Genomic DNA, 16472 nt, shown 5'->3' with positions numbered 1-16472 from the left:
TCACTGAAGACCTGTTGCTCCTTTATTAAAGGGATGGTAAATTCAATGCTCTATACTAATCGCTATTATATGTAAAATGTAAAAATAGGGGGGCGTGTCCAGGCAGCGGCTCTGTGTAGTCGCATTCTTCTGTAGCTCCGGGAGAAATATCGGTAACCCGCCGGTTATTGCTATAACTTTACAGCTCCTAACACTATTATGAGCTGCATCACATCCACAACCAGAGTTATAACTTCAGCTGCTGTATTTATGATCCCGGAGGCAGAATAGGACATTCAAGGCCTGTTGCGGCGTCGACCTAACAGGCAGCGTCCCCCCCCCTGGAACTCAGGGGTGCTTAGCCAGAACTGGTTACCTCATATACCTACAACAGTATTGTAGACTATTATAAGCCTCTCTTATCATAAACAGGCATAATCGCTTAAACAGTGCAACCACACAGTAAGTGCAGACGCTGACACCAGACCAAAGTCGCGGAGCCAACGCTGCAGCAACCCGCAATGAATATGCCAGCTTTAATTCTGAAGCATGGGGAAGGCGGGCATACTACCAAGCTAAGTGACAGAGCACCTATACAACCAGGCACCGGCTCTAACATAACACTGTCACCAACAACTGCAGGCAATAAATATAGAAAAGTGGACACTCCGTCATGGCATAACATGCAAGATATATACTTCTTTGTAAAACCGGACCCGTCTAGACTGGAGTGCATCGCTAAAATGGCGCCCGGAGCAACATTGAGTCACCCTCAGATGGGAGAATTAGGCTTAACATATGCGAATTTCGACATCAGAAAGCAGAAAAAACCTCCTTCTACTCGTATGATTACAGATCCCACCTGTCCTGCACGATCACATATATGGGCAAAGCGGGACTCGGAGTTGCTGTGGATGCCACGTGAGCTCAGAAGGGGCCTCGGGGTGGAAGCAGATTTGGAGACTTACAGCTCATCTACTTTAACCACGTCTCCGGATGGTAAGCTAGACTGTACACGGTATGTGGAGGATCTTGATATCTGGTATAACTCCCCAGGGACTATGAACTCCATGACATCCCCCGACACGACCATTGCCAGACATTCGGAGCTATCGAGGGGAGATGACCATCTTTGCCCAGCCACCCTCCTTGAAGATGCTAATGCTTTGACTGGCATGCTGAAGCAATCTGGGGGCTGATAGTACCCCTGCATTGTACATTTACCAACAGACTCTCGGCGGGACAGTATTGCTGACTCGATAGAAATGTTTGCAGTATTTTTTTTTTTTTAGCTCTGTTACGACTGTTTGATTTGATGTTTTATGGTTTTGAATTTAAGCTGAAAGTAAGGATATTATCTAGTTCACCACATAGAAGTTAAAACTACGGTGCAGGGGAGGTCATCCATATCATAACATTATTTTGATCGCTGTCCTCTGAAACCTCCTGATATAAGGTAACTTGGTGGCAAAAGGAGATAATCATTCTCCTTGATTAAAAATTCTCAGGCTGTATATAACATTATTAACCATAATAATGGCGTGTATAACGTGTGCACGCCTTGTCACCTCACTCGTGGCTGGCGGCCGTGGTAGCGGGTGGGGGGATATGTATATATTATATAGATGGAATACAGTCACTTATTTGTCCTTAAAAACACCTGACAGCACCAATATTGATTCTCCCCTTGCCCGCTGACCCCCCCCCTATCTTATCAGTTAGCTGAACGCTTGGCTTATAACCTAACGCTGTAAACCCACTCAAATGCTTCAGGGCTCTGACACTACAGGATATAATCGCCTCTCCTTATACTCCCGGAGTACAAAGTTTCTTTTTACTATGAGCATACTCTCCCTACGGATGGTCTGAATATACCCACTGTGAGGCCTACCCAAATGTATTTAAGGCTTTATATAATGCCTACATACCTAAGTCTCACCTTTTACACCTGCATATAGCAGTAGTAGGTATTACCAAATACAAAAATGACATACACTCTCTGGCTATATATGTCTCCACTTTATTACAACTCAATAATTTTTCTAACATCATATCTTTTTTCTTCCCTGAGACATAAGTTCTTCTGTGTTGCTTTGTTTTTTTCTGTTTGTTTTGTTGAATCCTATCCCTGCATATCCCCAAAACTGTTTATAAGTGACTCTGTTTAGGACCCAAGAGAGGTCTGAAATGTTACAACTGGGGATAAGAAAGCAGTACACTGAATCAGAAGATGTATTTCTAACTCATGAGCCCCATCTTTAAGTATAAAAGGTAGACTTTGTTAACATTATGCATTATTTGTTCCATGTTTTCTCACATTCAATATAGGGGATAAATTCAATGATGTATTGTACTATAACATTTCTGATGTGTGCTATGTGCATACATTTTATGATGTGTACTTTTGTTTGATATGAATAAAGCTTTTTTGAAAATTAAAAAAAAAAAAAATAAAAAAAAAAAAAATAATAGGACTTTAATCAAATTTTCATATTTTACCAATTACTATATTAAAATATATATTTACGCTAATTTACTGTGTTGTCTGCCATCAGCCCCAACACAAAGAGCATTTTTTTCTATTCTGTGACTTTTTCTCTTCAACCAATCAAAGCCCAGGCGTTTTGGCATGTTTCACTGGGAAAAAAAACAAAAAACTATTGCGCATGCGTCAGCGACGTCATGCTTCTTGTTTTTTTTCCATGAGTCGCAGTTCATCACTAAAAGCTTATACACGGACCGCATAATTAGCAAGATTGTTTTGTAAGTATAGTTTATAAATATTGGAGGCAATTAGATTTATTCAAGTAATGAATTTAACTGTGATAAACACCGCAATAAAGGATATATAACTAATATAATATGTATTATGACATAGAAAAATAGATCACGAACACGTCATGATTAGTAATAGAGGGGGTGGAGACGATATTGGAAAAAAAGAAATTATACAGGAACTTTAAAGGGGGCGGAGCTTCGGCATGATATAACGAAAATGTAAGTTTCAAGTTTATTAGACAAGACGATTAGAAAATAAAATGATAAGTTAGCGACTATCAACAACATCTATTGTCAAACAATAATTGATGGTCTTACATAGTAAAATGTACCATCCCTTTAAATGACAAAAAGGTGTGCAGGTTTTTAATTTATTTCTATTAATATTGTCATCTGCAGTTTTCTGTACATTTGAGTATAAATGTTATTAAATATTCTCACTTTAAGAAGTTTCATCTTTAAGTATTTTTTTTTTGTTAATCTTATTTTTAATTTAAGATACAAAGAAAAAAAAAGTTAATATTTAAAAGCTTTAAGCTTTTCAGTACTGAGAAAGAAGCTACAGGAACTGTAGGTGAACATTCAGGGCCTTGCACTAGCTGGCACCTCCCTGTCATAATGTTTGCGTGACAAACAGGAAAAGAAAGAAGTAAAATGAGTATGCGATGATCTCAGAATAGGTGAGCTGATGACAATCTATTTATAGACCTGCTAAGAGGCTCACAAGCCTGTGTCCCTACGCACTGCCGGATGGAAATTCTTGCTAAATAAAGGGAACAGATACTAGTGGCTAAAAACATTCATTGTATTGTCCTTTTCTTACTTGAATGCTTTTTTTCCACAACTTCATTATGTTCGTGTTAACCTCTTCAGAAGAAGTTTATAAAAGCGCGTAAAGGCTGCCCAGCAGAGACACTGTCACTGTAATAAACAAACTTGTTGATCTGTGTTTCTAGGAAATGCCTCTTTATTTCCCCCCTCCTTTGTCGTACAGTGATATAAGAAAATCTACTATAATTAACCATTAACTAATCTAGAATTTTCAGTTCAAAGCATAATCTAATTGCTAATTGCAGTGTTTTGTGGTGATCAGACCCTAAAGACCCCACAGAGAATATGTAACCTGAAGTAACAACTTGCATTAGTGAGCTAAACAAGTAGTTCTGTATTCTATACCTTCTCCATGCTCACTCTCTTTTAAATACAATTAATTGGATAGCATCATATTTATTAGTCATATGTAATGACTAATAATGACCATAAGTGGACCAAAACACTACTCCTGTTACTGCATATAATCACTAATCTACCCAATGCACTGCAATTTATTTTTATGTCCTTAACCGCAATAAAACATTATCTTTATGAATTAAAGGAACATTAATGTATTTTTACATATGCATAGTGTATATGTATGTATGTATGTATGTGTATATATATATATATATATATATATATATATTTATACATCCAAAAGTAAAAAGCACTCACCGGGTCTTGTAGAAAAAACAAAGTTTAATGTGTGTGATGTATCGGTGGTTGCCCCCCGTCCTCAGACAACTTATTACAGATAAAATCAACACTCACCCTTTTTATTCGTAACCCGCTCCCAAGTGCAGCCCTGTCGGTGGCGTTCCGGAAGTCCGACAGCTGCGCCGTGCACCACTGCGTCATCAGTTGTCATGACAACCGGACGCCACTCTACAGTTTCTAAGTGCATTAAAAACAAAGTGATAGAAGTATGCATAATATTCAATCATACGATGTCCCCAACAGCAGAGTGAATAATTTGTATCTTATATATATTTAACAGAATCATGATCCCACCCCTACACATATGGCATGTAAAAATGCGGTCTTTAAAGAAGCAGCAGGTAAATCCAATACAAGCACAAGTGCGGGGATACATTTCAATCCTAACTCCGCAAGCCCCTAAGTCATACAGCTGCTCTGGTAGCGAGAATACCATCAATTTAACTATAGGCAAATAATATTGTATATACTGCTGTAACCTATCCACAATGCCAACTCTATGCTAATGATTTTTAAACAACTGGATATACATTGAGGAACAATCACCCATACACATGTAGCATAAAACAAGAAGCGATCTTAGAAGACAGCAGATAGCTACAATGCAATTATAGAAAGCGGGGATATGATCAAATCCTGACTCCGCAAACTGCAATGTCAAACAGCTGATCCGGTAGTACAAACACTACCAGTTTGAACAAAGGCATATCATCGTATTGCTTATGTTACAGTTTTTAAACAGATGGAAATGCGCACTCAAATCCTAAGGCTATATTCAAGGAGTATAGTGAGTTACAAGTCTAGATGAAAACGTCATAAATGCTGAGAAAACCCCAAGAGTATCCTTAAGGAATAATGCTGAAATATATCTACATCAATTAATAACATCCATTAAAAAAATAGAATCTTATAACTGAAGAAATGAAAAAAATAAGGACAAAAAAATCATTAAGTACATAGTTGCAGCAAGTTGTAATAGTAGATGAATACAGCACTATGTGTTGAAGTGGTGCACGGTGTAAGAGGTAGCTGCAGTAGCCTCTGTAATAGATATGCACTCGTAGTAACACCAGCACCAGTGTCTTGGATATAAATACTTTTATTAGAGGTTACATTAAAAGCAGCAACGTTTCGTGGTGAACCCACTTAGTCATGCTAATTGTATCACATTGTTTCAAACAACTTATACCTTTCTTTGGCGCCAATTGGCTTCATTTTGGGAAGTTTCACACCCCCTAGTGGTTACTAAATACAATGTATGCATTGGAGAATTAGAAGACTTTACAAGGGAACTTAACACTATGGTAAGAGGTTTACAATTTTCTTTGACATATAGTGAGGAGAGTATAACATTTCTTGATACTAAGATTACTAAAGGACAGAATAGACTCGACATAGATATCTTTTCAAAAGAGACTGATAGGAACACCTTGTTAGAATACAACAGCTTTCATCCAAAAGGACTAATTAACTCATTACCCAAGAGTCATTTATTAAGGGTACAGAGAATAGTAAGCACACCAGAAGTTAAGAGCAAAAGGCTGTTAGAAATGTCAAACAAATTTGAACAAAGAGGGTACCCTACACAATTGTTAAGTCAAACAATAAAAGACATTACCACACCTAGGGCATTAAAAGAAAAAACAAAAAAACAGGATAGACTATTTGTGTCACAACACAGCTCACATAGCCAAGTTGTAGCAAAAGCTATAAAAAAACACTTGCACATGCTTAGGGATTGCAATCCTAGGATTGAACAGTTCAGGGATTACCCCTTAATGGCATATAGGAGGGTAAAAAACATCCGGGACCACCTTATAAGAAGTGACATTGGGTCAGAAAGAAGAGACACACAAACATACATGAAAGGAAAGAGAAATGGCTGTTATCCCTGTCTAGGATGTGTCAGTTGTAATTCAGTCATAAAAGGCCCAAACTTCTATCATCCACACAATGGCAGACGTTATGACATTAGGGGGTTTCATACTTGTGATACCAGCTATGTAGTCTATCTTATAAAATGCCCATGTTCTATGTATTACTTAGGAGAAACCACACAGAAAGTGAAAGACAGACTGAGCCAACACAGGTCTAATATAAGGAGAAAAAATTTGGAAGCACCTCTATCCAAACATTTTTTAGAGAAGGGCCATAGCATAAGCCAGCTACGCTGGCAAATCATACAACACATCCCTATTCAGCGCAATGGGACTTATAGAGAAAAAAACCTTCAACAACAAGAGATGAGATGGATATATCAATTGGATACTCTTATTCCCAAAGGGTTGAATAGGGACTTTGACCTTAGTTGTTTCTCTTAAACTGTTTCTCTTAAAGTATAAGTCTCAAACCCATTATCCTTATGATCATTTAAAATATAACTGTATGCAAAAAAGTTTAACATGATATGTTGTAAATAACAAGGGTACTTTACCTATGTGTTTAACATTATTGAGATTTCATTGAAATAAGATATTGAAACTTAGAAAGATAGTTTAACAAAGTTAAATATTAAGACAAAATATGCATGTACAATAATGGGAAAGACCTATATACACATACATATTTATTATTGCCAGTGTAAACTGTCTAGTCAGATACATTTGTTTTTAACATTTTGTATAAACATTGTATTTAGTAACCACTAGGGGGTGTGAAACTTCCCAAAATGAAGCCAATTGGCGCCAAAGAAAGGTATAAGTTGTTTGAAACAATGTGATACAATTAGCATGACTAAGGGGGTTCACCACGAAACGTTGCTGCTTTTAATGTAACCTCTAATAAAAGTATTTATATCCAAGACACTGGTGAATAAACACATTGTTAACAAAAGCAGTTGATGGTAAAATTCATATGGTAGTGATAAAACTTAGAACCTCAATTCATAGTAGCCCAAACTCAATAATAATCCAATTTGATCAGCAAAAGGGGAAGGGGGGAGGGGAAAAAAAGTTCAATGATCAGGATATTGACCAACATCACTGATGTCAAAGAAAGTACATTGCTGGTCACTATGGATGTGACCAGCCTATATACAATAATACCTCACAACGAGGGAATCGTGGCTACATGTAGACAACTGGCAAGGTATCCATGCGGTGTCAGTTGTGTTTATTCTTGCTGCAACTATGTACTTAATGATTTTTTGTCCTTATTTTTTCATTTTTTCAGTTCTAAGATTCTATTATTTTAATGGATGTTACTAATTGATGTAGATATATTTCAGCATTATTCCTTAAGGATACTCTTGGGGTTTTCTCAGCATTTATGTCGTTTTCATCTAGACTTGTAACTCACTATACTCCTTGAATATAGCCTTAGGATTTGAGTGCGCATTTCCATCTGTTTAAAAACTGATAACATAGGATAGCCTTTTTTGATATGTAATTTTGTTTCAGTAACATAAGCAATACGATGATATGCCTTTGTTCAAACTGGTGGTGTTTGTACTACCGGATCAGCTGTTTGACATTGCAGTTTGCGGTGTCAGGATTTGATCATATCCCCGCTTTCTATAATTGCATTGTAGCTATCTGCTGTCTTCTAAGATAGCTTCTTGTTTTATGCTACATGTGTATGGGTGATTGTTCCTCAATGTATATCCAGTTGTTTAAAAATCATTAGCATAGAGTTGGCATTGTGGATAGGTTACAGCAGTATATACAATATTATTTGCCTATAGTTAAATTGATGGTATTCTCGCTACCAGAGCAGCTGTATGACTTAGGGGCTTGCGGAGTTAGGATTGAAATGTATCCCCGCACTTGTGCTTGTATTGGATTTACCTGCTGCTTCTTTAAAGACTGCATTTTTACATGCCATATGTGTAGGGGTGGGATCATGATTCTGTTAAATATATATAAGATACAAATTATTCACTCTGCTGTTGGGGACATCGTATGATTGAATATTATGCATACTTCTATCACTTTGTTTTTAATGCACTTAGAATCTGTCGAGTGGCGTCCGGTTGTCATGACAACTGATGATGCAGTGGTGCACGGCAGCAATTAAGTACTGAATTTCAAAAGACCTAAGTGTAAAATAAATGTTTTTAAAAATACTATTTTGTTGCTAGCTAGAAAGTTACTATTGTCTCACTGGTTGAAAGAGACCTCCCCCACATTAATAGTTTTGAAACATGTGTGCACCTGCAATTACAAAGAGATCAAGCAGGTATAAAAGGTGAGATTCCACAGCGTATCAAATGATTATTTTTTGATAAATGGAAAATGCTTGTTCTTACTTTACCCACATAACTTCAACTTCAAGTCATAGCCATATTTTCCTCCTCTACTTTTATCTAAGAAGAGCAGTTAAGGGGTAAATCTTGTTTTTTAGAACATAAAGGGACAGTACACTTTAAAATTGTTTTTATATTAATGTATTTTCATTGACTTGTTATACCAGCTGCAGAATATAAAATGTATGAGAAATTGCATTTTCAGGTTTATTTGTGTATATGAAGTAGCTGGTTTTGTGCTATTAAACCACAGCCTATAAAAATGGGTTGAGCTTGCAGGTGATATCATATCTCATTATGTTATCACTTTGTGTACACACACTTGCTTCCTTATCTTATATTTGTCTGGAAAACTAAAGCTCAATACTTAGAGAGAACAATGGAAAATTAACATTTTATTACTTAACTATACTGCACCCCACTGGGAGTATAATTTCTTCTGCTGGTTGTGTTTACTAAGGCTATTCAATAGCCTATACTCCAGTATACAATTTTTTTACTTTAGGTATGGATACAACAGGCTAAATCAGCTATTTAAAATGCCAAAATAGGGGTAAAGGAGCTACTTGTTAAAATGTAATAAATACCAGCAGGTAAAATGGATCATTGGGAACAATTTAAAGGGGAGGACATTTTTGGGTGAACTGTCCTTTTAACTTTAATAGAACACATTAGACACTGTTGGTACATGATAAGATTCACCATTGGTTTGTCGGTTTGTCCTGGGGCCTTCCCCTCCTTCATTTGTTTTCAATCTTACAGGGCCCGATATTCAAACCATCAACAAACCAATGAGAAACTGCCTTTGTGGCCTTGTCGGCCTTGCAGTCCGTCGGTATATTGGAATAAAAGGGGCGGACCTGTGAAGTGCAGGCGAGTGCCAATGTGTCTCCCATAGGATATAATGGGGAGCCTTACGTCAGCAGAATATCCTGACATCACCACTTGTTTGCACTTTCTGTGGACGGGGAAGACAGAAGATGGAAGAAGAGTTTTTTTATTTTTTTTGTAAATTTAGTGTTTTTATTTTGTAACTTAGGGGGGTGTTAGGTAGTGAAGGGGTAGTTTGCGTTTGGGGGTTGTGGCGGTATAGGGATTAATATGTTAGGAAATCTATTGCTGTGGGCTATTGGCGGTATAGGGGTTAATAGGTTAGGAAGTTTATTGCGGGGGGCTATTGGCGGTATAGGGGTTAATAGTTTAGGAAGTTTATTGCGATAGGCTATATGTGGTATTGGTGTTAAGTAGTGTAGGGGGTTATTGTGGTGGGCTACTGCCGCTATAAGGGTTAATAGGTAAGGTTTTGTGAGATGGGCAATTGGCGGTTTAGGGGTTAGGTAGTGTAGGGTTAGGTTGCGGCGGTTGGTTATATCTGTTTAGAGGTACCTAGCTATATTAATTAGGCTCAATGCTATATATTTAAAGGGGATCCTTTACTTTACATCGCCGATGTCGGTGCCGATGCTGTTTGGAATATTTCGCCAGCATCACCATTCAATGCGATGTATAGTAAAACGCCTCTCGGCGTTGCTGACTTTAAAGAGTAATGTCGGCACTTTTGAATATTTTTTGTTGGCATTCTCGACATCACGTTGGATTCCTTTTAAATATATCATCGCCTCACAACACTTTTTCGATCATTTGGGCCACAATGAGGGACTCAGCTGATTCAGAGTCTACTTTACTTAAACATTCTCCAGGTTGCTTGTTTATATATTTAGTTTATGCATAGTTTAGTTTAATGAAAAAGGAAGAGAACTTGAAACACATTATAAGCACTTTATTGAGATACATAACTATTGCAAACAATTGTATAAAATGAAGCATTTTGATAAAAGTATAAGATTGTCAGATTTACAATGTCATGTATATGTCTTTTAAATATTGCATAGCTAGTTGAGATAACCTCACTTTTCCATCTTATGACATTTTGTTTCTTTGTTTTTGTATGACGCATAACTGAGTGCTAGAAAATATTTTAGATACAAAGGGTTAGATTATGAGTGGATCACAAACATTTGCGCCCAAGTGATAAGGAATTTATCTCGAGGGTTTGCGCTCCTCGAGCTTACAACTTGTATTAGGAGTTGAAAGTAAACGCGGTCGCAATTGTGATTTATGCTAGAATGATTACTGTGACTTAAGAGCTCTGGTTAACTGTTTTGCGAAACATAAAAGTTGCACAAAACACTTTAAAAATACATTACAACGTATAGTTACACTCATTATAACACTATATATAAAAGTGTCTAAAGATGGATATGTATGAATATATATATATATATATATATATATATATATATATATATATATATATGTATATATATGTGTGTACATATGTATTTATATATATATATATGTGTGTACATATGTATTTATATATATATATATATATATATAGATATATAGATATATATAGAGAGAGAGAGAGAGAGATACATTGTACCAAAATATCATTCATATATATATATATGTATACAGATATCCCAACCTGCAAAAACTCATTTCAGGGAGGTGCCCCCGCTCCTCACTATACTATCTCACTGGGTGCCAACCTCATTATAGTACCTCACTGTACCTCCTCACTATAGTACTTCACTGTACCAAGTCTGTATAGTACCTCACTGTAAAACCTCACTATAGTACCTCACTGTACCACCTCACTATAGTACCTCACTGTAAAACCTCACTATAGTAACTTACTGTACCTCCTCACTATAGTACCTCACTGTACCACCTCTGTATAGTACCTTACTGTAAAACATCACTATAGTACCTCACTGTACCACCTCACTTTAGTACCTCACTGTACCACCTCACTTTAGTACCTCACTGTACCTCCTCACTATAGTACCTCACTGTACCACCTCACTATAGTACCTCACTGTAAAACCTCACTATAGTAACTTACTGTACCTCCTCACTATAGTACCTCACTGTACCACCTCTGTATAGTACCTTACTGTAAAACCTCACTATAGTACCTCACTGTACCACCTCACTTTAGTACCTCACTGTACCTCCTCACTATAGTACTTCACTGTACCAAGTCTGTATAGTACCTCACTGTAAAACCTCACTATAGTACTTCACTGTACCACCTCACTATAGTAGCTCACTATAGTACGTTACTGTACCTCCTCACTATAGTACCTCACTGTACCACCTCTGTATAATACCTTACTGTAAAACCTCACTATAGTACCTCAGTCTACCACCTCACTATAGTTCCTCACTGTACCACCTCACTATAGTACCTCACTATACCACCTCTGTATAGTACCTCACTATAGTACCTCACTGTACCACCTCACTATAGTACCTCACTATACCTCCTCTGTATAGTACCTCACTATAGTACCTCACTGTACCACCTCACTATAGTACCTCACTGTAAAACCTCACTAAAGTACCTCACAGTACCTCTTCTCTATAGTACCTCACTGTACCACCTCTGTATAGTACCTCGCTGTAAAACTTCACTATAGTACCTCACTGTACCACCTCACTATAGTACCTCACTGTAAAACCTCACTGTACCACCTCACTATAGTATCTCACTGTACCACCTCTGTATTGTACCTCACTGTACCACCTCACTATAGTACCTTACTGAACCACCTCTGTATTGTACCTCACTGTACCACCTCACTGTACCACCTCTGTATAGTACCTCACTGTAAAACCTCACTATAGTACCTTACTGTACCTCCGCACTATATTACCTCACTATAGTACCTCACTGTAAAACCTCACTATAGTACCTTACTGTACCTTCTCACTATAGTACCTCACTGTACTACCTCTGTATAGTACCTTACTGTAAAACCTCACTGTACCTCACTGTACCTCACTGTACCACCTCACTATAGTACCTCACTGTAAAATCTCACTATAGTAAATACTGTACCTCCTCACTATAGTAACTCACTGTACCACCTCTGTATAGTACCTTACTGTAAAACCTCACTATAGTACCTCACTGTACCACCTCACTATAGTACCTCACTATACCACCTCTGTATAGTACCTCACTATAGTACTTCACTGTACCACCTCCCTATAGTACCTCACTATAAAACTTGACTATAGTACCTCACTATACCACCTCTGTATAGTACCTCACTATAGTTCCTCACTGTACCACCTCACTAAAGTACCTCACAGTACCTCTTCTCTATAGTACCTCACTGTACCACCTCTGTATAGTACCTCACTATATTACCTCACTATATTACCTCACTGTACCACCTCACTATAGTACCTCACTGTAAAACCTCACTATAGTACCTCACTGTACCACCTCACTATAGTATCTCACTGTACCACCTCTGTATTGTACCTCACTGTACCACCTCACTATAGTACCTTACTGAACCACCTCTGTATTGTACCTCACTGTACCACCTCACTATAGTACCTTACTGTGCCACCTCTGTATAGTACCTCACTGTAAAACCTCACTATAGTACCTTACTGTACCTCCTCACCATAGTACCTCACTGTACCACCTCTGTATAGTACCCCACTGTAAAACCTCACTATAGTACCTCACTGTAAAACCTCACTACAGTACCTCACTGAACCACCTCTGTATAGTACCTCACTGTACCACCTCTGTATAGTACCTCACTGTACCACCTCACTATAGTACCTCACGAGTACCTTACTGTACATCCTCACCATAGTACCTCACTGTACCACTTCTGTATAGTACCTCACTGTACCACCTCTGTATGGTACCTCACTATAGTACCTCACTGAACCACCTCTGTATAAAACCTCACTGTACCACCTCACTATAATACCTCACTATATTACCTCACTATACCACCTCTGTATAGTACCTCACTGTACCACCTCACTATAATACCTAACTGTACCACCTCTGTATAGTACCTCACTGTACAACCTCACTATAGTACCTCACTGTACCACCTCTGTATAGTACATCACTGTACCACCCCCTCCAATTCAGAATTCCTCAGTGCTCTGATTATGAAATAGTTGAAAATGTTATCCCAAAAAGTATGTGAGAAAAAAAATACACAAGACAAGATGAACCTTGCATGTATAAATATATATTACCATCTTATAGCTATAAAGTATGGGAGTCTGCACATCTCACCTATATCAGGTCTGCTATGTCTCGCACTGCACTAGAGTTCAGGAAGGGGGAGAAAAGTCTGGAACGCAGTAACTATTAACATTGAGCTATAAAGGAACAGTGACACCTACAGGTAGAAATGAAAAGTGCAGATACAATTTTGATTTCCTCTGGCACCGCTCTTTCCGGGATATTGTTTTTAATTTGCGGGTGTCAGGGAGCAGCTTTTTCAATGCAGGAGACTCCCAGAACTTCAGAACTTCTGGGAGAGTTGGGATGACTGTGTATATATATATATTTATAAATAAATAGAACATATTCTTCTATGTGCAGAACATTGGAATGTGAATATTCATATTTTCATGTTGGGTTAGCGCCAATGAGAATATGCGATCGGGTTTGCACGAGAGAGGTGTGTTTTTTCACACTTTTTGTCTCCATTGACTTCTATGGGGGAATATGTGAATGCGCACGTGATATTCTAATTTTGGATTTTTGCTCTTGTTGGGTTAGCCCGAGAGTGAAAACAGTTTACTTTCAATTAGTAATATTAGTGCAACCCAACATGTGCAAAAATCTTACTTATAGTGCAATTAACGCTCAAGCGGGAGCATTAAAATGCACTCCACTCGTAATCTGGCCCAAAAATATTTAGATATAATGTCAAATATTTTGTGTGATTTCCTCTTACACTTGAGCAATAGCAAGAAACTAGCTCTCGTAAACCTAAATGGGATGGAACCCTAATTATTGTCATTGCTGTATTTGTCCTACTTTTTCATGTCAAAATGACTGCTGTGATAAAGTTCTATTACACCAGGTTTGTGCAAGACATGCCTGAACATTACATGCACATGTGGTATGAGTTTAATTCATTGGAAGCTTGGTGATAAGACCACTTTTCAATCTCATCATTCCATTCAGAATGCCAAAGATCACAGAATTTGACAGACATAAAATTATATGTTTGCATTAGCAAGGCCACTTTCAAAGGGAAATCAGCAAACAAACTGGATTCTCAAGATGTGGTAATCAAAAAAAAAAAAATCAGGAGATGTCAAGGACAAAAAAAAGGACTGGAAGGCTACGAAAACTTTAACAATCTGATGAGAAGTTTCTCAAGGACCTGGCTCAGCATCTGGCAGATTCATCGGGATGCCAAGTTGACCCTTCTATAATCCGAAGAAGCTTGATCAGGAATGATCTTTGTTGAAGGGTAGCAGCCAAGAAACCACTTTTTTGGAAGTGGAAGAGGGTGCAAAGGCTAAGATATGCTAAAGCTCACAAAGATTGTAATGAAGATCAGTGGAAATGAGTATTATGGGGTGACAAATCCAAGTTTTAAAAATTTGGGTCCAATCGTCGACAATATGTGAGAAGAAGAGTTGGAGAGAGATGCAAGAATGAGTGCTTGCGGCCTTTAGTGAAACATGGTGGGAGATCTGTCCATGTTTGGGGTTGCATTTCTGCCAGTGGTGTTGGCGATATTGTCCGAATTGATGGGATCATGAATGCTGAAAAGTACAGACAGGTTTTAATTCATCATGAGATTCCTTCAGGAAAGTGCCTGATTGGGAAAAGTTTTATTTGTCAGCATGTAATAATCCCAAACACACTACTAATGCAGTGAAATCATATTTGGAGAGAAAATTAGCTGATAAAACACGGACTGACCTCCACAAAGTCCAGACCTGAATATTATAGAGGCAGTATGGGATCACCTGGACAGAGAAATAAATAAAAAAACAACCTAAATCTAAAGAAGAACTCTGGGAAGTGCTGAATGAAGCCTGGTATAATATACCAGAAGATTACTTCAGAAAACTTAAGGACAGTTTCCCTAAAAGATGTGCTTATTGCCAAGGGAGGTCACACTAAATACTGACTTTTGCCTGAAAAAGCCATTTTGTTCTGAAAGTTGTGTTTTTTTACATTTTGTGTACATATTTCCTGTATTTTCTGTTTGTATGTTAATGAAGAGACTGAAAAATGAGTATGATTTAAATATATACAAGATAGGAGCGCCGTCTTCACAGGAAGAATGGCTTAAGCGCGGCGTGGAGATGTATTATGTAAACAAGTGTAACGTTATTTAAGTTACATACAGTGTCTGGCAGTATGTCTGACCATACCCAGATAGAGATTATGAAAAAAAAATAATCATCATTGGTTATCAATTGTAATCAATAAAAATGCAAGAGTACGTGCTTAGGAAGCTTAATACAATATAACAAAAAGTGTATAGAGAGGTAACACTGTGTTAAAGTCGTGTACAGTGTCCTAAGGATAAATAAGTGGTTTGTGGAATAAAAAGTGACTAATCTATAGTCAAAACATAATAGCTACTTGTGTATCAAAAAGTGACTTGTATCAAAAAGAAAGAAGGAAGAGGAAGTGAGAAATAACTTTTTGTCTGAAAAATGAGTATGGATGCTCTTTAAAACTTTGCTAAAACAACAAAGCTGGTGGTTGCCTAAGACTTTTGCATAGTACTGTATATAGACATATACAGTATATATATACACATATATATATATATATATATATATATATATATATATATATATATATATATATATATATACTGTGTGTATATATATTTATATATAAGTGCATATATCTACGTATCGGCCTATATTCAGGAATCACATTATAAATGTATAAGCAGATGGTACCTGACTCCCACACATCTTAAACATATATACCCCCAATCTAACAGCAAATGCTGGCGAGGATATGGATGTGAAGGATCTATGCTTCATATCTGGTGGAAATGCACTAAGAAAGAGGCATACTGGGGAGAGGTCTTGGAAACCATAGACAGAATTCTGG

The sequence above is a fragment of the Bombina bombina genome, chromosome 6, assembly GCF_027579735.1.
Source record: "Bombina bombina isolate aBomBom1 chromosome 6, aBomBom1.pri, whole genome shotgun sequence".
In the NCBI taxonomy this organism is placed as follows: Eukaryota; Metazoa; Chordata; class Amphibia; order Anura; family Bombinatoridae; genus Bombina; species Bombina bombina.
This window is presented reverse-complemented; position numbering follows the sequence as displayed.